The sequence below is a fragment of the Lygodium microphyllum genome, chromosome 7 (assembly GCF_053477565.2).
Source record: "Lygodium microphyllum isolate KBCC chromosome 7, Lygodium_microphyllum_v1.1.10, whole genome shotgun sequence".
Lineage (NCBI taxonomy): Eukaryota > Viridiplantae > Streptophyta > Polypodiopsida > Schizaeales > Lygodiaceae > Lygodium > Lygodium microphyllum.
This window is the reverse complement of record NC_141141.1, coordinates 33353988-33378081: the sequence shown is the minus strand read 5'-3', so window position 1 is coordinate 33378081 and position 24094 is coordinate 33353988. Positions and strand designations below refer to the sequence as shown.

Here is a 24094-nt window from a genome sequence, read left to right as displayed (position 1 = left end):
GAAAAATGGGTTTTAAATGGGAGAAAATTAGGAAACGGTAAAAGGAAAATTCCAGAAAATTACATGTGTGTTTGTGCAATGTATAATGAAGGTAAAGCACGAGGTTGGTCTCGGTTTACCCTCGTTTATATGTTTTTGTCCGTGTTTATCGCTTTCTCTATAAAGAAATACACATAAAATGACTCTTTCACCTATCAACGAATGCAAAACATTAAACGGTAGGGTGAGAGGGGAGGTTGAGCGTCAAAATATGAATTAAAATCTGATTTATGTGTTGCATCATGCCTATAGGACGTGGTTTTAAAATAAAGAAAAAGGGAGCATGAGCGTAAGGCTCGGTGCATGTTCTCATTACATAAACGTTAGCATGGAAATCATGAAAAGATTGGTTTCACACGATGCACAATGCTGATTTACTTTTGTTTGTGCACTAAACCATTCACATTATGCACTATGCATGGTTCATGATATCAAAGGAAAATCTCATGGATTGCATAGCAATTGTTTTCTTAGGAAATTGACCCCCGATTGAGAGTGTAAGGTTATCCCATGCTGTAGGATAGAGGGATAGTTTCCTAAGGGACTGTTAAGTAAGGACACATGGTATATCTCCCGAAAATACGAGAAATATAAAAGAGAGGAGTTTGTGTTCGTTTGTGTTATATGTTTAGCAATGCATCAAAGGGGCCAATCCCTGCGATGTAGAAGAGCTGCAGTGGGGCCGTGGTGTTTTTACTGAGTGCCTCCATATGTATGTGATCGTGGCGTTGCCAATGTGTATGGGTTCTCCCTTTGAGGAGCTTAAGGGAACCGTTGGACTATAAACTATAAACGCATGAATTAAGCTTTAGGGCAGTTTGTCCTTTAGCATTAGATTGACGCTCCTGGTGCGGGAGGCCGTAAGGGTGTTTGTGTGTCGTGAGCATGAGGTTTGGCTAGTGCTATAGCCAGTGCCGGTCCATTTCAGGTCCCATGACTTTGCCCCACCATACATCCACAACCACTTATTATATTTTTTTTCATTTTCTTCCATTTTTCTAGATTTTTCTCTTTTTTTCCAATAAAATTTTGATATATTTTCAGAGCTATGGCTCTTGATTCTTAGAACAATAGAAACACAGATTTTATTAGAATTTTATCCCATGTGTATTTGTTTATCCCACTTGAAAACACAAAAAAAATCCATTTTTCTCATAAAAATCGTGTTTTACGGATTTTTAAAAATGATTTCTAGCATTTTGACTTTATGTTTTCTGATTTTTTCTTCATGCAAGCATAGAGAAATAGTAAACAACATGTGTATCATTTTTCACTCCATAAGAACAACATTGACTTAATCAAATGTAAAAAACAAGTAATTTTTCTTTGTAAAATAAATTTACTGATTTTTTTCTTCTTTGCGGGTTTTAAAATCTGATGTGGAACTGCAAATCAGCCCTCATTCAAGGCTCATCCCACCTTCGAACAGCAAACTCTAACCCTCCACCAATCTGGGAGTGATATGGTACCATGCCGGAGAAGCGGTCCTCAATCGATCTTCAATCTTCTTCATGGGTATGAACTGCCTCTTAAGGGGAGAGAGAGGGAGGAGAGAGAAAGACTGATTTTGTATCTTAGCAACCGGGTAGCCAAAATGGAGGAGCGGAGACAAGTGATAGGAACCATAGGAAGAATGTAGATTATAAATTAGATCAGTTTGGGAGGGTTGTTTGTAGCCACCATAGCCCCTCTCCCACAAAAATCGGCGTGGTCTCTATGGCACCTTCTTCCTGATCAGTGGCCGAAACCCCCCCCCCCCCTCCCCCAAACAAAAATCAAGTTTGGTTGGGGACCCAAAAGGAAGCCCCCAAAGGTCACATCCTTTGGGACCTCGCAAGTCTATTTCCACTTAGCCACCTTGGCCTTTGCCTCTCGGGCACTCCCATTTCCACGTCTGGCGTCCAAACTACGATCTCAAAATTCTTGGCGTCCGTCTCAAAGTTCCCCACTGACAGGCATCTCTTGGAGTCTCATTTGACATGCCAGAGAATTATGAAAATTCACCAACCGCCATCCCGCCGGTCTTTAAAGCACTTTTGGGCATTCCCATTTAAAATTGTACTAATTGCAGTTGCTGACTTTGACAAAGTCTATTTTTCCCCTATAATTCAGAAATTTTGGCTATTTTTAAGCACTTCTCAATACCAAAAATCATCTGTCAACAAAATCGCTACATCTATGATGAGGTGGTCAAAGTCTTGCTAGCATAAAGAATTAAAGTAATGGGGTGAAACGAACGTCATGGCTATCAAAAACGGGGATTTCCTAAACTTTCCATGACTTACCGCTTCCTGAGAATCCATTCCCCAAATCCATACTACTATTGTGTTGAGGTAGCTCAATCCAATAGGGAATTATTAACCTGGCGTTGATGTATCTATTGGAAAGAAAATCATCCTAGCCAATCTCTATCTATTCCCAAATAATTGTATTTGAAGCTTATTCTTCTTTATGGATAAATAATAATTTTGTGTTTATTTTATTTGTTGCACAGCACTAGTGAAAAAAATAATTTGTGCATTGATTCAAGATGTGTAGAGATATGTAAATGTTATCTTAACACGAAGGTTTTAATACAAAACTAGATACAAGCCCAAGTGCAAAACAAGAGTCTTGTTTCCGCACTAAGCCCAGCGGTCAGAGGCACAAGAGAAGAAGTTTCTTCTCAAACGGAAAAGGGAATTCTATTGAAGCTGATGCTAAAGTATGGATTGAATCTATGGAGGATTACTTCAATGCAGCAGGAACAACACCTGTAAACCAGGCTATGATTGCCAAGCTCAAGCTCAGTGGTGAAGCTAGCCTTTGGTGGAAGCAATGTGTATAGACCAAGCAGTCATTGAAAGCACAATCACTTGGGATAAACTAAAGGAAGCAGTGTAGGGAAGATATAGGTGACCTACATACAGAACTCAAAAGATGAATGAGTTCTTCAAGTTGAAACAGTTAGGCTTGTCTCTGGAGGCATACTACTCAAGATTTGTCTCCTTGTTGAAATACGCCCTGACAATGGGTATTCCCCAACAAGTCTCCAAGTTTTGTTATGGGATGAACCCAACATTGAACACTCGGATGGAATCAATGCGTCCTTTGGATTTGCAAGATGCATTGACAAGAGTGGGACCTATTGCCCAAGAGGTCCAGCCCAAGCCCAGGAATAATAGACCTTGGTCTCATAAAGACCATAATCTAGGAATGTTGAAAGCTTAATTCAAGAGAACACAAGGACAAAGTCAAGGCCAACGGAAGAAGCCGAGGGCAAATGCAATCAGTGACTTTGTCCCCACTCAAAGAAGTGATCAAAGCCTACAATGTTTTCAGTGTAATTAACCTGGGCACTTCAAAAGGGAATGCCCCAAACTTGGCGGTGAGCGTCGTCAAGGAAAATTCAGAGGCCAAGCTAGAGCTACCCATGGCCGTAGTCGTGTAGTAATGATAAGGGCAAAAACTTCCAATATCTCCACTAAGGGAATTAACGAAGAAGAAGACCCGTCTATGGAAACTGAGATTGAGAGGGCTTCCATTCATGCTACTCTCCATAGAAAGGGGGACAAACCGCCAATTTTCAGTGATCCAAACACCATTGGATTACCATAAGAGCCTTAAATGGATCTTCACCTAGACTGACCTCTATAAGATGTAACGTTGCTAGATTGAGGTTTTGCAAGAATATGACTTTGAGATTAGGTGTCGGCCTGGCAAAAAGAATGTAGTCGCCAATGCCTTAAGTCGCAAAGCATTCCTTAACTCTCTTATTATGCAAGAACCCTCGGTGGTAGAATCACTGGCAACCATGTTGTCAATGCCTAGCAACCCCATCCTTGAATTAGCAAAGGAGGAATGTAGCCATGACCTAGAATATCTGAAGATGATGATAGAAATGTTGGAAAAGGACCAATACCCTAAACTGAAGGTCAAGTATCAATAAATTTTAGTCAATGAGGGACTTTTCTATTTTAGGACAAGATTGTGCATACCCTCAAGCAAGAAACTCAAACAGAGAATACTCTAGGAAGCACATGACTCCCCCTTTTTAGGCCATCTCGGATATGTCAAGACCCTCAACATGGTCAAGAAGAGCTACCATTCGGAAAGGCTTAAGGGAGATGTGCTCAAATATGTCATGGAATGTTTATCTTGCCAGCACATTAAGGTAGAACATGTGAAGATACCTGGGAAGTTGCAACCTCTTGACATTTCCCAAATGAAGTGGGAATTTATGATCATGGACTTTTTTATCAGGTTACATTCAGTTCAAGGAGGATACAATTCAATTATGGTTATAGTAGACATGCTCACTAAGGTTGCACACCTCATTCTAGTCAAGACAAACTATAAAGCTTTAGATATTGCCAGATTGCTCATCAAGGAGATATTTAGACTCCATGGACTGCCTAGAAGGATCATTAGTGACCACGATTCCCTCTTCACATCTCATTTCTAGAAAGGGATATTCGAGGCCATTAGGACTCAACTTTGTTTCAATACAGCCTATCACCCTCAAACTGATGGCCAAACAGGGAGAGTCAACCAAGTCATTGAAGACATTCTTAGGGCATATTGCTATTGTGAACCCAGGAAATAGATCCAATATCTACATTAGTAGAGTTTGCTTATAATTCTTCCTATCAACAAAGCATTAAAATGACATATTTTCAAGCATTGTATGGGCATGATTGCCGTACTCCATTGAAATTTTCAGATCCTACCTTGAGGATAGAAGCTTCCAAGAAAATGCTTGAGGAGATGGATGAGAAGGTCAACGCCATTAGACAAGACATTAGAGCCGCCAAGGATAGGCAAAAAGTCTATGTGGATCTAAATAGACAAGAGAGACTCTTCAAAGAAGGGGATATGGTTTTTATTCGAGTACAACCAAAGAAGAGCTCCTTATGACTGGGAGAATTTAAGAAACTGAGTCCAAGGTATTGCGGACTCTACAAGATCCTCAAATGCCTAGGACCCAGTGCCTACAAACTCCAACTCCTTGAGAACCTAAAGGTTCACAATGTATTCCATGTTAGCCTACTAAAGAAATATGTATCCAATTCTAGCAATATACTCAATGATGAACAAGTTGTAATGCCAATCCAAGGAGTCCTTGAGCTCTAGCCAGATAAAATCCTAGATACTTGGGAAAAAAGACTGAGGAGTAGAACCCTCAAATAGTATCTCATCAAGTGGAAGGACTATCCAGAAGAGGATGCCACATGGATTGACGAGAGTACTTTCAACTGACAATACCCCCAATTCCTTTCGAGATGAGGACATCTCAATTACTTAAGAGGGGAAGGATGTAATATCTTGTCGCCATTGCCATTATGAAGAACCCCCTATTACATACCATGGTCGTCGTTACATCCCCCCCTTCGTTTAACCAAATTCTAATAAATAAATGAAAACATTTTTTTTTAAAATCATGCCTCACCCCTCAACGATGTCGGTTGGTAGAGGGAGAGGGAGTTAAACTACACGTCGAGAGAGGGAGTTAAACTACATGTCGAGATAGGGGAGAAGCTATTACTATTAGGTAAAGAGGAGTTGCAGTGGGCACTAATACTGGGACTAGGGGATGATGTGACAGAAGTTGAGATACAAATGTATAGTAGGATGACAGTTACGATGGGGTAGGGGCACACGTGTGCCATCTCCAACCCCCCCAATATTCCTTCCTTTCCCTCAATAGGCCGCATGGCAGTAGGAAAATCTGGGAGTCTTGTGTAGTTAAGGACCCCCTATCATAGCATCCCCCCCCCCCTTCCCAAGTATTACCACTTCACCCTCATAAAAACCCCCTCCCTAAGAGGGACGATAATTCTTCCCTTCCTTTTCTCCCTTCCTATTACCCTTCTTCGTTTGTGAATCTCCCCCTTCCTTACCACCAACACGTTATTCTTCTTCCCCCCCTTGCTGCCATCTTGAGTAGAAGAGAAGGAGAGGGAGAGGTAGTAATAAAGGATAGAGAGAGAGAGAGAGAGAGAGAGAGAGAGAGAGAGAGAGAGAGAGAGAGAGAGAGAGAGAGAGAGGAGGCTCAAGAACAAATCCTTTCTTGGGCAAAGGCCCGAGTACCGTCTCTCCCCATCACGAGTTGTGTAACCACTCCATTGATTGCCTTTAACTAGACAAGGAGATCACAAAATTTAAGACAAGGCGTAGGGAACTCCGGCACCAAAGAGTCCTTCGAGAGAAGTGAAGGTCACTTTCCATTTACGAAATGGCCCCAAAGCGAATCGGGCAAAGATGTCACCATCAAGACAAACGGGTTATCAGGCGTGAATGCTAACTCAACACTCCAAAACTAGGTACTACTACTGTGTTTAGAAATTGAAATCAAATATTTAAGCATGGGCATCATTAGGAAGAAGTCATACCTCGCATAGAGATACTTGCATATTTTGAAGGATCATTGAATAGGGCTTAATAACCATGAGTTGTCGAGAATAGATTAAGTATCTACAAGTTATTGCAGAAATTAACTCAAGTATTAGGTTCAAACTTTTGTAGATGCATCATAGATTGCCGGGGTATATAAATATTCTATATAGGTCAATTGCATCCCATAGACCATTGTAGTGAATTAACTCGCATTTACAATGAACGCATGTACACTCGCGTTTGAATAATTAGGTCATGCCTTACGAGTTGCATAAATGCACTAGAATGAATTTTTATGAACGGGGATCTTGCATCGCATTGACAACTCGCGAAAGACTTGCATCTAGATTTGCATGGCATCATGAATAGCCTCAATCGCACCACATAATAGGGAATGCATCTAAAAATGTAGATTTAAGATGCGCATGTGAAGTGGTAAACTTAACTACAAGGGCTAGTCTAGTAAATGAAACCTTATAAGACGAGTGAGGCTAAGATTTAATCGCAAATAGGTCAAGTTTCCCTTACATCCTTATTTTTATTTAGAGTCAACATGCTTTTTTGGTCCCTACCCCAATAGCCAATCGTGATGGATCCAAAACATTCTTGGGTATATCATTTTCAAACTATGATACATCTTGAAGCTAACTCAAGAAAGCTCAAATGTCATATCCACAAGATGAGTGACTATTTGCCAAGTTACATCCGATGCTTGTGACTATTTTGGAATGGTAAATAGACTTAGTTTACACTTGACTTGCAAGAGGAGTAAACACAAGTTCCTAATTTCTTGAGGGAAGGAAACCCTAGGATAAACTTAGAACCCCAGATAAAATTCTAAGATGGAAAAATGGTTACCAACGGACCAATTAAAATCCTAGATTGGGATCTTAAGATAAGAAACAAAGGTTAGTAACTTAGGGGAGTTGTCATCTAAAACTATAGGAAAATTGCTCACCCCTATTACATAGGAGAGATGTCGAAAAGAGGGTATTCTCTATCTCTCAGAAGATAATGGAAATTGATACCAAAGCAAGAAAGACCCAAGAAGGGCATTGGTAGTAGGCATTTGAAGATGGGAACTCCACTTTAGTAGATGTCCGAGCACTCGCCTTCATTATTGTTTGTGCTTCACTACAAGATATAGACCTTATAGTGACGTTTAAAGCGACGAAAATACAAACAACAAAATTTTCCCCCGTCGTTGCAAAAAGCGTCGTTATTGACGACGCCATAGAATTGTCGTTATATGCGTCGCTATATGCATCGCTAAATGCGACGCATATAGCGATGGTTACAAAGAATTTACGACGCTCATAGCGACGCCAATAGCGACGCGAGCAGTAAATTTGTGATGTAAATAGCGACGGTAATAGAGAAAAATTTTTTTTGGCACTGTGTGCTGTATGAGAGCCATACAAAATAGTTTTTGCACTACTGCATACAAAGCGTTTGCAAACAAAAAGAATGTATATTGAAATCATAAAACTGATACATGAAATAAATACATGATCGCATAAAATGCGATTGGTACAATCATGAAACGATATCACTAATACATAGAAAATGTCTACATAGATCAGGTGACTAAAAACTAAAGGTGTGTGAGCTCTAAGGATTCAAGGGCGAGCTACAAATCCTCGTCCCCCAAAAGCTCGTCCCGCTGCAAAGGAGCATCAAACGGATTCTACAGAAAAAGAAACAACATATCAGTCCACCATACAATAATGCATTCAAATATCTCATGGTAACTACAGACAAGAAAGATGAGTGACTTACAGGGCCGCTGCGTCTATACAATCGGTCGATCAATGCCCTGAGACCGTGCCTCTCTGCATATCGAGTCTCAAGGCCTTGCGGATCGCGATTTGTAACGGAGTGCTGCAAAGAAAACAAAATACCAACTATTAGAAACATGATTGTTAGTACAAAGAATATCTCAAAAAAACAAATAAGCAAAACAAAAGAGAAACTTACAAAGTCCTCCAAATATGTCCTGTGGCCGCCACTCCCAAGATGATGCACCGATCCGGCCTCGATTCGTGCCCTCGCCGCCTCCCGCTGTTGACTCCAACGTCCTGGTGAATTTGTAGCCTCCTCCTTCAGTCGGCGCCAGTCATCTGCATCTAACCACTCGGGCTTTGGAGCCCCACTCTTGATTGCCTTGCGTGCGTCGGATCGTCTATGTGACATGTATGCACGCATGCAAGTTTTAGAGAATCTATCTACTGCGGCTGGCACCGGGAACTCCTCGTGCAAGGATGCTACTATGTAGACCTTGCTCCCCTCTGGTATGTTCCTCCAATGATCCAGGACATTGTGCCGAAAAACTTGTTGGCACAACTCCCTTATGCGAGCCATCACCCTCCTCCCCTCATCATTCATGATGATGGCTCCTGACCTACTATCCACTAGGTATCCATAACCCCTAGGAGTCTGCCTAAGATGGGCCCTCTCCCATCTCCATTCGCGCTCTTGGGCATATCCAGGAGACCCCTGTACATCCGATGTACCGACGGGGGTACCCTCTCCCGGAGTGCCACTCAAAGGGGCGCCACCAAAGGGGGTGCCACCAAAAGGAGTGCCACCAAAAGGCGTGCCATTTGCCGACTACTGCACAAAAGCTGGAGTAACTGGAGTGGACGTCCCCACAGGTGTGACAAATCCTGGAGGTGATGCAGCTCTAGCTGAACGACGAGATGGAGACACCACATCTGTGTCTCCACAGGAGCACCCCCTGATCCTCCTGCAGTCGCAGTCCCTCCCTCTGGTCCAAGTCACGAGCGTCGAGATCGTCTACTCGAAGCTGAAGCATCTGATCGCGCTGAAGCTGATCTAGCAGAGCGCCTTGACGAAGAACGAGACAACTCCTGGTCTGCCATCTCTCTGAATCTCACGACCTGATCTGGAGACATGCGTGCCATCATGTCCTGAAACTCCTCATCGCTCATCCCTCGACTCATCCTGAAAATGTCGATACCTGCACAGATAAAAAATGATGTTAGAATAATCAATTTAAACTATACAAAGCACATTAATATAAATCATTTTTGAAAAATCTCTCTTAAAATGCATATCTTGTCTACTTTTATGGAAAATCTAAACAACGAATTGAGTAATACAATTCTCCAAGAATGAAGTATTCTATGGTCCCATGTTAATCTCCTGACACAACTTTGCATACACTGGAAGGTCGATAGACATATCACCACAAAAGAACGAATCTGCCTCGTTCTCAAAAAATTCTACGACTTGTGTATTTCCATCATTGTTAGCCGATGCAGGCTCCAAGCTTGCGGTGGCCTCCACCCCTTGTAATATCGACCCCTCTATTTGCATATTTTCTTCATCTATGCCTGGAACATCACTTTAATCATATACTCTCACACCTCGAGGAGTTGAAGGTATAACATACCACCATCGAGGTTGTCGGGGGTTTGGATGAAAGATTACCTGTTCACAAACACTTACAAAGCGAGTTCAAACCATTGTGACATAAACCATGTCGTATTACAATTAGCAAGCAAATGACTATTTGCACCTGTTCACAATGGGCCGGCAACACAAAGGTGTCGCGCAAATCTGTCCATTTTTTTTCGGAATCTATTTCGAGAAATCCAGATGGACCTCATCGAAGTGTTGCTCCAGCTCCTCCAAGTACTACTTTGAACCACTGCACATCGAATAGTATCATGGAGAAGCTATGGTAATCCACCGTAATAATACTTTGCAAGTTCCCAAAATACTCCATCTCATCCACAACCGTGTTCGGATCCGTTGCTCGTCGTCGGCTCTCTTGCTCAAACCTTGCCATGACACCACAGTCCATTGTGGAGCGCATTTTGTCAATACGCTCCACCCGAAAATGCCGTCCGCGCGACCACGCTGCACTACATATTTTGTACTACACATTGAAACACTCAAATTAGATGTAGCAAGCAAATTTAGATACGACACATTCTAAACCCCTCATTACCTTTGGATTACATCCCCTCGAGAACTCCCACTCCTCCATTGAGACCTCTGTCCCTTCGCTGGATGCTGCGGTCAAGGCTCCATGCAACCATCGTGTTGACATAAACCATGGCATCTCCTCCATGCCTTCGGGATATCGAATCGGTCGGTGATGCATACTGCGTCGGAATTCAGCTCGCGCTTCCTCTCGATCTTGCCTTGCAATCTGGTACTAGGCGAGCCACGTCTCCATGGAGGCATGGTGCAACATACAAAAGCGATTCACCTTCTCTTCCATTGAGGCATCCATTCTTTTTTCTACCCCATTTCCAACCACCACATCTCCAGTCAGCCTATCATCGTCCTTCAGCGTCCATAGCATTTCATTGTCTGGTTCCACCGTTGGTAGCCATTGTGAGATATGCACTAATGCCTCTAACACCAACCAACCTTCCGCCATGCTACCTTCTGGACGAGCTCGTTGTCACACAAAGCCTTTCAGGGTTTTCATGAAGTGCTCCAGGAAGAACATCCATCGTGTATGGACAGGTCCAACAATCTCCACTTCGTCCACAAGATGCACAAGAAGGTGAACTTGTATCGTGAGCATGCTAGTGGGTAGGTATTTCTCAAAGAGACAGACCGTCTCAACTGCTCTCCGCCTTGCGGATTCAATAGAGGACGTCTTAATCTCTTTCTGTGAGATCCATTGCACCAAAGTCGACAACTTGTAAATGGCCTCGTGAATTTCTGGAGTAAGGCATCTCGCGATCGCGATCGGTAGGACAAACTGCCACAAATGAGAAAGCATTAAGAATAATGGTTACTTTTCAAATTTCAAAATGTCCACGCTAATTAAAATCCATTCTGTTCACAAACCTGACATATCTTATGCCAATCATGGGATTTTAGCCCAGACATTTGGTCATCTTTAGAAAATGAGGACCTGAGAGAATGCATCATACCCGCCGGAGTGCGGATAGACTTGATTACTTGCTTCACAATGCGCTCTTCTTTGGTAGACAAAACCCAGGGAGCGCAAGGAAGCTGCACTCTCCCTTTAGCACTCGACTGCGGCCAAAGCGCCTCCATCTTACCTACCTCCTTTAAATCCATTCGTGACCCTATAGTGTCTCTCTTTCCTGTGATGTGGTCCCATAGCAAGCTTCCCACATTTTTGAAAATATGCATGGGATCTAACAAGTGGTTGACCTGTAAGTGGGTCCAATATGGCAACTCGTAGAAAACTGAGAACCGTCGCATTCCATTTGGATGTGATTCCGGGTTTACCATTTTCAGCTCGTACCAGCTTACAACGCTCATACGTGCTGGAGGTCATCCAAGAAAACCTTCCCTGAGTTCATGATCCTCCGGCAAGAAAGCGGCGTGTCCTTGATATACCATCTTCTTCATGGTTCGTGACCTTCGGGAGTCTAACTATGGCCCACACAATGGACATGCATGATAACCTGAGGTAACCAGACCTGCAAGGCAATCCACGACCTAGTGAATACTTGATTGAATGAAATAAAATATAGATATTACCAGCGAGAACAAAGGTCTGCTCACTTGAGCACTCTCCCAATCCCGAAAAGTCATGCATCGTCCACATGAGAATGGCTCGAATGTTGGCTGACCGTCGACCATCGCGCCTGCTCATATCTTGCACCGTGACCCCCTCCTCCCACAAAATCTTAAGCTCATCAACTAATGGACGAAGATACACGTCCATATTTTTTACTTTGTAGCGGCCCGGGACGAGCAAGCTAAGGATGAGATGTCCTTTCTTTGTAAAAAGCCATGGAGGGATGTTGTAGTTGACAAGCACTATAGGCCACATGGAGCCCCGAGAGGAACACCAAGGAAAAGGGAATTCTCTTGCAAGAAAATCTATCTTGTAACATCAACAAGCTTGTTTATCATGTTTCATATGATCCCAATGAAGAAAAGAACACCAGGCACAACAAATCTTCATGCAGCATCATGTAGATCTCCCACGGTTTTTAATAGAATCAACCATATTCTTCAACATCTTCACAAAATCCATCAATAGAACAAAGAAAGCAAAGAAGTACACCATCTTTGAGTGGAAATACATCACATAGTATTCATCTTCAATATCTTCATAGTCTTCTCTCTCAATCTCTCATATACAATCACTCTGTTTTAGTAGAATTGGCTATCTCTGACTCTCTCTCTCTCTCACTCCATCAATAATACATCATATCCTCACTACAATCTCCCAAAAATTACTCTCAATCATCACTCTTAGGTCGTGGATACCCCTCCCAAGAGGTATGTCTGATATGAAGAGTCACCACAGCCACTACAGTGTCTCTTCATAGCTCACTACTGTCATTTCACTCTAGTCTTCTCTTGAGTCTTCAACAACTACTTCTTCCACTTCCTTCAGCTCTTTTGCACTTGTATTCACCTCTTTCCAAGGCTAGAAAACTTTCCCAAAGTCACACATACATTCCACAGAACACTTACAGAAGCATACAGAACAGTCTACAGAACAGTACTAGAACAGCTACAGTACAGAACAGAACAGAAACAGAACAGAAGCAGAAGCTCTACAGAAGACCTACAGAAGGTTACAAAAGGTCATCAAAACCTCATAACTCATTCTCAAATCATTCCAAACTCTCACAAACCATTCAATAAACTTTCACAATATCTCATTCTTCATCAATCAATACTTCATCCCTCCTTACAGAAGACAATCAGAACAAAACAGACCAAAACAGAACAAAACAGAAGGTATACAGAACCATTCAGAACCTATCAGAACATCATAGAACCATCAACAAACATCATGAACTTCCAAAACACAATCAATATCATCCAAAACACTCTCAATCCACTTCCTAATCAATCAATCATCTCATAAAATCAACCATTCAGCTCTCAAAAACAACAAAAATTAGCCAAAAAGCAAGTCATTTCAACACTCAACACCACACACTGTAAGAAGTTGAGCGCAGACCGAATGAGTTCATACCATCCATGGCGAGACCAAACCGAAGATTCCTTGGCTCTAGCGCAAAGCCTGGGAAGGTAGAGTCAATGTGGCTCCATGTGCGCGAATCTGCTGATATTTGTTGAACTCCATCCGTGGACCTATTCTACACATGCCACGTTGTCAAGCTTGCCATGGCAGATGTGCGAAACATGTGGTTTATGCGGGGGATGAGCGAAAAGTGTCTGAGAACTTTTTGAGGGATGGTTTGCCCTTGCAAGTCCTGTGGATACCTGTGAGCACCACACTTTGGACATGTCTCCATAGTCTCGTATTCATCTCAAAACAATATGCAGTCGTTGATACATGCATGGATCTTATTGTAGTCCATGCCAAGCTTCCGTAAAACATGTCGTGCATCATCACGAGTATGATATTTCAATAACCTGAAAAAAATCATAAAATGCCTTGAAAAAACACAAATGTTTGCAATAATACTGTTTAAAAAAAAAATCAATGAAGCATGTGTGCAAGGTACGTGAATAACTCAGTCACACTCGTATCGCTCCAACCGTATTTTGCTTGCACACTTAAGAGTGCAAGCAATGTCTTCAACCAAGATACTCGACACCCATCATATAATGGTATGGATGCTTCCTCTCTAAGCAGGTCAGATGTCTCAACATCCATGGGAATCAATGCATTGATCATTGCCTCCATCTCAGGCTCCAAGATTGTAGGCAGGTCGGGAAGGTTGTCTATCTCTTCTGGCATTGATGGTATAGATGGGCCTTGCGAGTGGTCGAGTGGCTCCTGCAATCCATCCATCGCACATCAACGAACTCTTCTAATTGGCCGCAAAGGGTGCACTCCCCCTTGGGTCGAGACATCGCCCCCCTGGATAGAAAATTTGCCAACAAGACCCAATCTTATTGTGTATGGTTTTCAATTAGCTTGAGAGTACAATGCATGAAAAATGCTAACTTCAAATTACCGTTTGCTAAAAATACGCAATCGCCTGATCAATGATCTCAGATTGAAACTTGCCAAATCATCGTACGTGTTCTATAGACAATCGGCATTTTCATCTAATTGCCAACTTGCATTGAGAGCAAGGACATGGGACACACTGATTAAGATACGTCTCACAGTCTTGAAAAATAAGACCTTCTTCGTTTTCCATCTTATCTACATTACAGCAAACGAGGCTTAAATGGATAGCTTTATGGAGATGTACGTCAAGTTGCAAGTTGACCATAAATCTTGCATTGTATATAGTAGTTGAGACCCTCCTCCCACAAAATCTTAAGCTCATCAACTAATGGACGAAGATACACGTCCATATTTTTTACTTTGTAGCGGCCCGGGACGAGCAAGCTAAGGATGAGATGTCCTTTCTTTGTAAAAAGCCATGGAGGGATGTTGTAGTTGACAAGCACTATAGGCCACATGGAGCCCCGAGAGGAACACCAAGGAAAAGGGAATTCTCTTGCAAGAAAATCTATCTTGTAACATCAACAAGCTTGTTTATCATGTTTCATATGATCCCAATGAAGAAAAGAACACCAGGCACAACAAATCTTCATGCAGCATCATGTAGATCTCCCACGGTTTTTAATAGAATCAACCATATTCTTCAACATCTTCACAAAATCCATCAATAGAACAAAGAAAGCAAAGAAGTACACCATCTTTGAGTGGAAATACATCACATAGTATTCATCTTCAATATCTTCATAGTCTTCTCTCTCAATCTCTCATATACAATCACTCTGTTTTAGTAGAATTGGCTATCTCTGACTCTCTCTCTCTCTCACTCCATCAATAATACATCATATCCTCACTAAAATCTCCCAAAAATTACTCTCAATCATCACTCTTAGGTCGTGGATACCCCTCCCAAGAGGTATGTCTGATATGAAGAGTCACCAGAGCCACTACAGTGTCTCTTCATAGCTCACTACTGTCATTTCACTCTAGTCTTCTCTTGAGTCTTCAACAACTACTTCTTCCACTTCCTTCAGCTCTTTTGCACTTGTATTCACCTCTTTCCAAGGCTAGAAAACTTTCCCAAAGTCACACATACATTCCACAGAACACTTACAGAAGCATACAGAACAGTCTACAGAACAGTACCAGAACAGCTACAGTACAGAACAGAACAGAAACAGAACAGAAGCAGAAGCTCTACAGAAGACCTACAGAAGGTTACAAAAGGTCATCAAAACCTCATAACTCATTCTCAAATCATTCCAAACTCTCACAAACCATTCAATAAACTTTCACAATATCTCATTCTTCATCAATCAATACTTCATCCCTCCTTACAGAAGACAATCAGAACAAAACAGACCAAAACAGAACAAAACAGAAGGTATACAGAACCATTCAGAACCTATCAGAACATCACAGAACCATCAACAAACATCATGAACTTCCAAAACACAATCAATATCATCCAAAACACTCTCAATCCACTTCCTAATCAATCAATCATCTCATAAAATCAACCATTCAGCTCTCAAAAACAACAAAAATTAGCCAAAAAGCAAGTCATTTCAACACTCAACATATCCCCACACTTAATAAGGAAGCGTCCTCGCGACCCAGGAAAAAGGGAATGCAAGTTCAGGAAAAAGCTCAATTTTGATCTTCAATATCTTTTCAAAAAGAATCCATCCACCACGACCCCAACTTATAACCTGTTTCTGATATAAAAATACAAAGAAAGGAAAACTCTTTACACATTAACACCTCTTATCAAACTAAAAATCACCACAAATTTGTAAAGGATATAAGAGTTTTCTTCTTCTTCATCTGCATCAGCTTCAATTCTCCATCCACGACCCCATCACCACAAATCTCCAAAACATAGCTCGTACACAAAATCCAATAGGAAACCACCACGTTCGTTTGACATAAATGAACTCACAACACAAACACTAATACACAACACAACCATCTGAATGACTTCTTCAAAAAGAAGAGTTTGGCATTAAAAATCTTGCACCATACATTGGAAAGGTATCAATGAAGATGATCCCTCTTAAAAGATTGATGTTGTCGGAATCGATCCATAGATAAGGATTCATCTACAAAGTTTTTAGGAGGATTTTGGAAAAATTGGAGACAGCACATCCTTTCCAACAGGACCAGGTATCTGCTAGGCAAACAGAGGGCATGAAAATACAGTATCTCCAGCTGTTGGGAATCAATGCTAACATTGACATTCATGCACAACTTTGGAATAGGCTTTGAATCAGTATGAGAGTGCCTATGCATATACGCCAGGTACCAAGCAAAGTGAGCAGTTAATCTCACTGAGGGATCTGCAGACTGTGAATACTGTTGGGCAAAATGAACATAGTTTTGATAAGCTTGACTGGAAGCTGTCCATTCTCCTGGAATTACTGGCCAATTAATCTGCGGTCCTGTAAGGCAATCATCCGAACTCCATCCCCTTCTTCTGGAAATCTGATTATCAAAACCGTCACAGTCACTAACCAACTGAGGTGGTTGAGATATGGAAGTGTTAGGAGAGGGTAATGGAATAAGGGAAAGTGGATGTAGGGAAGGATAGGAAAAATCATAAAAGGAAGAAAAGGTTAAAGAAGGAGTGGCAGAAATTTGTAAGGAATCACTAAGGAACGGTGTTAAGTGATAAATAGGAAATGTGGAGGGTACATTAATGAGGGGTGAAGGACAGGGTGGAGAAGGGGAAAATACCCTATCCTCAATAAGGGTGTTAACAGTAAGTGAAAATAGGAATTTGAGGGAAATTTGAAGGTTGGAAAAGAAGTGGTAAAATAATTGTGGAATTAGTTTGACAAAGGGAAAAATATATAGCATAGCGGTGAGCCAATTGTTGGTAATAGAGGAGGGTAGGAACAGAAGGTCCCAAGAGAGATCGTCTATGATAGGCATCAAAGAAGGTAGCATCAAATGGATTATGTTTGGAAAGATAGGTTAAGAGATCCATCCTCAGTTGGTTAGTACTCTGTACAAAGGTAGGAGCAGTGTTTTGTCTTTGATTTAGGACCACCGAATCAATCATGGGATGCCACGAATTATCCTGACAATCAGCTACTTTGGAGGAATAACTTTGAAACATATCAGCTATGCACAACTCCAAATGATTGACATATAACACAGCCTGTAAGACCACATCCCCCACATACCATGCCATATCTACCTCATCTGGAATTAACAAATCTCCTCGTAGATACATGTATGACATCAACATGGTGTCTGGCATGACAGAATCTTCAAAAACCATTATGACTACCTCTGTCAACAACTCAGCAGACCAAGCCCCACTCCAGCCATCCTCTGGAAAAGGTAAATCCATCGTGGAAAGCTTCATGTAGAAGACCAACTTCTGTAAGTGGTAGTGGACAAAGAAAGAATGGTCGGGTAGGACATATTCTTGAAACTGTTCAAAGATAGACCATAACAAGTCAATTCTGGACTGCAATCTTTCCACTTTATCTTGGAATAGAGGGCACAAAGTAGCCTGTCTCTGTAGGGCAGCCAAGTCCTGCTGTGAAAGAGAAGGAATCAATGGAACAGGAGGGCTTGGAGGAACAGAGCGGGACTTTGCAAGCTGATCTTGCAACTGCTGGATTTGGGAGGCTTGGTTGGCCACTGTGTCATTAGCCATATGTAAAGTTGAAAACTTGGCATCTAAAAGAACTTGGAATTCTTTCGCTTCACTGGACATCCTCTCCTTCTCTGCTGAAAGGCTAGTAACCTGTGACTGAGCCTCTAGTAATTGGGTCTTCAATGAAGAAATCTCATCGCTTTGGATGGCAACCAGTTGGGTTTGCTGTTCCATTTGCTTAAATAGATCTGCTAGGGTATCCTTAGCAGAAGCTAACTCAGATGTTGCCTTATGCAACTGGTCGTTGGACTGCATGAGCTCCTCATAGAAAGATGCGTACAGCTGTTGAACACAGGCTGTCACTGACAACTCAATGGAACTTTAAATATCCTTGCAGAGGAAAGGAATGGCATCTCCTGAAACGAGACTGTTCAGGGAGGGAACTGAGATCTCAAAAGATCCTTCTCGATGTGCTCGGAACAGATTATTGCAAGTGAGATACCCAGGGAGTTCACTGCCAGAAGTAGCAGGGATAGGCACTGAGGGAAGTACAGCAGGGGCTTTATCCGCTACCCTCTTCAAGCGTTTGCGCTGTATGACCAAGGGAGGCGGAGAATCATCATCCTCAATGTCAATCGGTGCTGACTCGTCTGAAGGTGGAGGAGGAGGTACTGGATCTGATGGAGGAGGTGGAGGCACAGTCTTCTGTAAACCTGAATAGGTCAAGAAGGCAGACAAATATGATCCGTAGGTAACATTGGTAACATTACCCCTGGTGACTTTAACAAAATGCTGATCCATTTTAGTGAGGAGGTAAGTGCTCCAATCAATAGCAACTCCTTTCAGCACCATCCTGGAAGCTGTGAAAAGCTCTTTGGACAAATAGTGGGATGGCGTTTTGGCAGGCATGAACCTGTCCTGAAGGAACTGACACATCGTCTTCCATACGGGATCAGTAATCATAGAAAACGAAACTCCTGAAGAGTTTATCACTTTCTTAACATCAAGGACTTCCCTTGTCTGCTTCTGCAACAGCTTGAGAATCTCTTCATTAGAGAAGAGCTGACGAGTGGTCACAAAAGGTTCTCCTTTGAAAGGTAAAGACAGAGCCTTCCCTAAGCCTCGAGACGTCAATGTCATAGACATTCCTTGGACTACGCCTATCTTCTTGCTGTAAGAGGCCAAGAACTCATCACATAAGGACGGATCCTCTGGAAGTAATGGAAAAGGAGTGGCCACAAAAGCAGCAAGTCCCGCCTTCGTGAGGGGCTCAAAAGTAAGTAGGGACGAGTAATCCCTACTAACTAGTGGGACGTACTGGATAGGGGGAGGAGCATGAGAAGGCGCCATTCAGATGGTTACACACACACCACAAACACATACAATCAAGGAGAATGCCTGCAAAGCAACAGACAAAAACCAAGGATAAGAGAATTACCAATCAAACGTGACACGACCGACTAACCCCAAGCAAACCACATCCTAGAAAAAATTTGACATGACCTTGAGACAAATGCGACCGAAAGCTTCATGCGATGCATCAGACAAACACCCTGAACCCCGTATCAGGCAACAAAAGAAAAAAAACTGCATACCGTACCCGTAACCGTAACTAAGACAGGAAACCAAAACCATACCATATCCGACACATATCAATACTACATCTGTGATAGAACCAAGACTGGACCATGGAAAATAACACTAATGACTACGTAAACCCATCCCACGAAACGCTTCATTAAAAAGGGGAATTAAGTGCAGTGAGGGGGAATTAATTTAATGAAGGGTTGATTTTAATCAATTATTAAAAATGGGTGAATTTTTATTAGGTGATAAACCTTAGCAAGAAAACGGCGGTTCCTTATTATAAATTAAATTACCAATTATTAGATGAAGCGGTGCAGTTATTCGATTCCCGGACTTCGATTCCCGACTGGGTCTCTAAATGCAATTCATTAATTATAAATTAAGGTGATGTGGAGCGCTTTTTTGCCAGTGCGTGCTCATGTGACGGCTGGTTTATTTTAATTTAAAAAAATGTGTATTTAGCGCGAATGCGCGTGGAAACGGTGGGTGAATTAAAGGGTTCATTTTAACAATTAATTTGTGATTAAGAGGGAAAATAAAAATAAATAAAGCACATAAAATAAATACCTGGAAGGGGTGTGTATGTAATGCAGGAATGCGCACGGAAGAGTTCCAATAAAGGAAAAGTAAAGAGCACTGATGAAACAACAATGACAACACCTTAGCAGATGTGTTGATTTGGTTTGTGTTGGTTTGTTATTTTTATTTATTTTTTTATTTTTAGTTGTGATGATTTATATTTGAATAAAGGAAAAATGATGAAGGGAGGTGAGGGAAATTTTTGAGAATTGTTTTTAGAATTTTTTAGAATTTTTTACAATTTTTAAATCAATTTTCTACATTTATGGGCAATTTAGGAGTAAAGTTAGGAAATGTCGAATTTTCAAAAATTATAGGGTAGACAATTTCCAGCAGACAAATTTCCAAAAATTGACAAAAGGCAAAAGGAATTTTTAGAAATTTTTTTTGAAAAATTTTTATGGAAAAATTAATGTAGTGATTAATTAAGTCACCTAAATCACATTAATCAAATAAGTCAGTTAAACATAAATCAATTAAGTCAGGTTAGTAGGATAAGTCACGTTAGTCTACCTAAGTCTAGTCAGGTTAGTCAAGGTTGATTAGGTTAGTCTACCTAAGTCTAGGGTGGACTAAGTCAATTAGGTTAGTCTGGGGTCAGTCTAGGTTATTTAAGTTAGTCTAGGTAAGTTCTAACTAACCTAGGTGAGACTAACTAACCTAGGGTTAGTTAGTGGGGGGGAAGACTAACCTGAGGTAGGTTAGTTGACTAACTACAGTTAGGTTAGGGTTAACCTAACCCTAGTGAGGTTAGTTTTTAACCTAACCCTAGTTAAGTTAGTTTTTAACCTAAGTTAGTTAAGGTTAACTAAAGCTAGGTTAGTAATTAATCACAATTAGGTTAGTGTTAACTAATCTAAGGTTAGTTGCTAACCTGGGGCAGGTGAGAGGGTGGGAGGAGGTGGCAGAGGGGGAGGAGGCGGTGGAGGAAAAGGGAGCCGCTGGGGGCGGGGGAGGAGGAGGGAGTCGTTGGGGGGGGCGGTGGAAGAGGGAGTCGCTGGGGGCGGGGGAGGAGGAGGGAGTCGAAGCTGCGGGGGGGCGGAGGAAAAGGGAGCCGCTGGGGGCGGGGGAGGAGGAAGTCGCTGGGGGCGAGGAAGGAGGAGGGAGTCGGAGCTGCGGGGGGGCGGAGGAAGAGGGAGCCGCTGGGGGCGGGGGAGGAGGAAGTCGCTAGGGGCGGGGAAGGAGGAGGGAGTCGGAGCTGCGGGGGGGCGGAGGAAAAGGGAGCCGCTGGGGGGCGGGGAAGGAGGAGGGAGTCGGAGCTGCGGGGGGGCGGAGGAAGAGGGAGCCGCTGGGGGCGGGGGAGGAGGAAGTCGCTGGGGGCGGGGAAGGAGGAGGGAGTCGGAGCTGCGGGGGGGCGGAGGAAGAGGGAGCCGCTGGGGGCGGGGGAGGAGGAAGTCGCTGGGGGCGGGGGGTGCTGGAAGGCGAGGAAGAAGGGAGGCGCGCGGGGGGTGCTGGAAGGCGAGGGAGGAGGAGCTGCGGGGGGGCTGGGGAAGAAGAAGGGAGGCGCGGGGGAGGTAGTCGCTGGGAGGGGAGGCGACGGGGGTAGGCAGCGATGGCGGGGGGAAGGGAGAACGCAGAAGGAGAAAGAGAAAGAGAGAGGTTGAGAAGGCGGTTGGGGAAGGGGTGGCAGTTGGGGGGGGAAGGGGTGGGAGGAAAGGGTGGGTGCCCATGGGGGGCCATGGGGGGAAGGGGTGGGGGGAAAGGGTGGGGTTATGGGTGGGGTAGGGATCCCAGGAGGATAGGGGGGTGCCCGAAGGAAGGGGAAGGGTGGTAAGGGACGGGTGCGTACCCCCGTCCCGCACACGTGCGCGGGGCGGGGTAAAAAAATTTGCCGTGACGGGATTGAAATGGCACGAGGAAGACGGTACGGGTTAGCGGACACGACCGAGGCGCGTGGAGATTCGTAAAATCGAAAAAGGGCGCGTTCACGCGCAAAACGGGCGCGAGAAAAACGTAAAAAGAAAGAAAAATTAATAACTCCCAATCCGGACGTCAAAACGAAATAGCGTAAAAACGAAAAGTGGGCAGGACGATAGGGGGGAAACAAGGAAAATATGGGACGGGGGTTCTGGGAGGGGTAAAGGGCGGTCACGTGCAAAAACACAAAAAAGAACCAAAAACGCAATTTAAAAATTAATATCGATAGATCCGTGCATCGGAATGAGGTGCGGAAAAAAGGAAAACTGTGCAGAAAGATGTGCCCGACAATCCTATCATGTCAAAAAATAATTCTGACTAAGGTAAGACGCGTTCACATGGGAAAAACCCAAAAAACAAACCCGAAAATGGGATCGGAAATTAATATCGGACGAACCGTTTATCGGAAGGACATGCAGTAAGAAGGAAAAATGTCCGCAGGAAGTGGTGGCACAGGGTTATCATGTTAAAACGCAGTTCTGGTGGAAGTAGGAGGGGTTCACATATGAAAAACTCCAAAAATACTCCCGAAAAGTCATTTAAAATTTAATAAGTAAAAATTCGGAAGTCGAAAAAGGGTGGAGGAAAAAGGAAAAAGGTGGGGGAAGGCACAGGGGACACGGCTGTCAAATCAAATTGGAATTCCGATGCAAACAAGGCAGGTTCACATGGAAAAATATCAAAAATACACACGAAAAAGTCGTGAAAACCCGGAAAATTAATAACGGACAAACCATGTATCGAAATGACTCGGAGTAAAAAGGAAAAATGTCAGGGGAAAAGTGGTTGACAGGGCTATGACATCAGATCACGGTTCCGAAGCAAGAAAAGCGCATTCACATGGGAAACCGGCTAATTTGCGCAAAATGCTTCAAAAATTAATAACTCAAAAACCGTGCACCGGAACAAAGGTAGGTAAAAAGGAAAAATGGTCAATTCAAAGGGAGGAACAGGGCTATAAGGTTGGATTGGGACTTTGGTGAACGTAGGATGCATTCACATGGAAAAACCTCAAAATCAGGGAATGAAGAAAAACTGGAAGGGAACAGCCCCAAGGGTGGGTGGAACATAACCGGGTGGTTGGGAAGGGATCCCAGGAGGGTAAAAGCAGGTCATGGAATTCATGCATGAGCAAGATAAGGCATATGCAAGGGATAGACAATATAGACGCGCAGGGACGCGTCCCCACACTTAAGACCTTAACTAATAGGGTTAACCGAGCAACAGGGACCTAGGACCACGCCATAGACCATCCACTAATGTCCCCACACTTAAAACATGATCGGCACGAAGAAACCAAAGTGTAGGGTTAGAAAAACTTGGCCCGTTTCGTCAAGAATCAAGGTTGAGTATCGATGGCACGTCCAGTGTTGTTGTCGGCGCTGGAGGGACCAAGGCATCTTCGCGGCACACGTTCGTCATGGCAGGGACTACGCAGCAACACCCAGGGAGGTAGCTGATGGAAGGAATCGCAGGAAATTCGTCGATGATGATGAGGGATACTACACTCAACTCACAGTCACTCAATTGGAATGAAAGATCAATCACTCGCCCCATGACTAATATCACTCGAGGAAGCATGATTAAAACCCATATCTCATACCCGGTTGAGGAATCAACAAGGGGGAAATGGTGCAGAAGGAGTATGCCAGGGTGCACAGTTGATGGTGCAGTAGTGCGTCTAACCCGTCTGGCATAAGTGCAAGGAGGAAGGCAAGGGAGCCTTATAGTGCAGTGTACAGAACAGGGTGATGTGTCTTGTGTTGACGGTAAAGACCCATCCCGTGGGTGCACAGGGAAAGTGGAACATACCTGACTCCAAGTGTCGTAACGTCCCTCAATCTCACCTCTCGGTAATTGATTGAAGAAACTCCAGTCACACTCAACCCACCCTCTGTCTCACGCTCCGTGGATAGATACAGGAGGGCAGCCTTTTCCTGAAACCCATTGATGTAATCCTCACAGTCGCTTGTGCAAAGGTTGTATGCCTTGTGCGCATTTGATGGTGCAACTGTGCATCCCGCCCTGTGCCGGCATACGGTGCAAGAAGGAAGGCAAGGGAGCCTTATGGTGCAGTGCAC

General features: G+C 43.2%; 1 non-coding gene across 1 annotated transcript; it reads right to left on the bottom strand.

Annotated features, from left to right (window-relative positions):
• Window positions 1–15953: 15953 nt before the first annotated feature.
• On the bottom strand, window positions 15954–16021 carry LOC148033327 (small nucleolar RNA SNORD36). Its single transcript, XR_015691518.1, has one exon. It is a non-coding gene; the product is annotated as a small nucleolar RNA SNORD36 (small nucleolar RNA).
• Window positions 16022–24094: the final 8073 nt, after the last annotated feature.